Source organism: Cryptomeria japonica, chromosome 5, assembly GCF_030272615.1.
Source record: "Cryptomeria japonica chromosome 5, Sugi_1.0, whole genome shotgun sequence".
In the NCBI taxonomy this organism is placed as follows: Eukaryota; Viridiplantae; Streptophyta; class Pinopsida; order Cupressales; family Cupressaceae; genus Cryptomeria; species Cryptomeria japonica.
Window position 1 is genome coordinate 651,766,281 of NC_081409.1, and position 2,252 is coordinate 651,768,532.

The window sequence follows — 2,252 nt, forward strand, 5'->3', positions numbered from 1 at the left end:
ATGGCAAAGAACTTATCAACCTTTTGATTTTCTCACGATTATATTCCTCTAATTGCACATGTTCAATAGCCGTAGGCCACCATAGACAATACTTGTACATGCTACCCGCTTCTACAACATAGTTTCTTATATCCTTAATGCTTTATGATAATATTTATTGACCATAGGCACACTTCTTATCCATATCATCTTGAACTTCAATTTTTGCAATAGATGCCTTAAGAGGCTGCTTCATGTGATCTTCAAGCAATTCACATAGAAAATCCGACAAGATGTTTGCAAGATTATTAAGAAAAATATTGTTCTAGATCAAGAAATCAACTAGAACTTCCTTAGTCATATCTTGGTCATAAGAGGTTTTCTTAAGCCATAAATCACCAATTTTCTTCATTCCATCAGCTTTCTAAAGCATACTCAAAATATTTTCAATACTACAGGGGTCATCTTCATTTGTACCACCTTCTTGCTTCTCAAATAATACCACCTTTCCCTTATCCACTGTAGATGGTTCAGGATCATCAAGGGAAATATTCTCTTTCTCTTCTTCACCTTTCTTCTTCTTCATCTGTTCCAGAGAGGACACATCGATTTTCCTCTTGAAACTTCTTCTGTCAGAGGAGACTCTCCTCAAGAGCATTGATAATGTTAAGAGCTGGACCAGAATGTACCATCTTCCGAAGGTTTATGAAATGACTCTTACATGCTTGGTCTCTATCTGCCAAACAACCTAGATATCTATAAATTTTCTTTCCAATAGAGATATTTGATTTCTGGACTACATTCTCTTTCAATGGTAAATCTCTTTTGAAATAAAACATCAAACACATAACCAGAGAAGCAAACAAAAATATATATCCCCAATCTTTTGTCATGGTAATGTTTTCTGCTAATTGTGTCCATAATAACTCACACAAATCCAATTATTTTCCTTCTTTCACCATTTGATGGTTAATATACACTGCAATTGTTGAAGTTGATCCTTCTCTATTTCTAAAATAAATTTTGTAGGAAATTCCATATGCAACATACCTCACAACAGGGTCGATGATGGTATCAATTATTAATGCCTGTTGATCACCTGTGATTTTGGTCAAGGTTTCAACTTCTTTATTTTTAATAGATCTTTTCACCAAAATGAGTCCATTATCGCATAGACCAGAAACAACTAGAATTGCTTCCTTTGAAATTTGATAAGGCTTATCCAACACCATATGACCATCCTCAATACAGTTTGAAATATATTTGATCGTATCCTCATCTGCAAACCATAGAAATTTGCTCCAAACATCCAAACCCTTATGCCAAAATGCACTGATTTTCTGTGAATCAACGTCTGACAAAGACCTACCCAACTTTTTTATTTTCTCATGATTATATTCCTCTAATTGCACATTTTCAATTTTTTGAATAATCTTACTGCTATATTCTTTTGCAACTGACTTCTTAGGATCCAAAGAGAAAAAATGTGAAAAATAACTATTGTGCAAACTCTGTTAAAAATATCCTTCTACTCTTTAATTGTTCTTCTCTTTGAATTCTTCAATACATGATGCAAAAATGATCGAAAAATCATATATTTAACTTATTTGATTTACGTAGAGTTTTGTCATCACAAACTATCTTGTCATAGTGACGTCAACCAAACACAATATACTAGGACATATAACAACAATAATACCAACAACACAAACCACCACATGCATCCTTTTCATGATGGGGGACAAATAGATTTTTCTGTGAAACTCCCCCTAAGCCAAAGATAATGGATCAATTTTTAGAGGAAGAAGCACCAGCATCGAACTCAGGTGCAACAAACTCAACTGCTTCTTTCTTTATCCATACCACACATTTTTTTTTCTTAAGATCATTTGATTTCACCAGAGCATTCATATTCTTGCATTTGTTAACAAACTATCCATACTTGTCACAATTGTAACACTTGATATTCCTCTATCCTAAATTCATTGAATTTGTTCTAGATTTGCACTAATTAGCTCTATGGCATATAGAATAAGTGACAATATCCTTGAAAGGGCCTATTCATAAATGACCCATATAGTCCATTCACAAATGGTCTATAACTTCTATTCATGACTTGATTACTACAATTATTTGTCTTGTGTCCAAAAATTCTACATTTAAAGTATTGAGTATTTTGATTTACATTGCACCTGCAATATAACTTTATGGCCTAAATAATTGCACAAAAAACAATAGCCATTGAAAGATGAGTACCTTTGAGCATTTGGTTG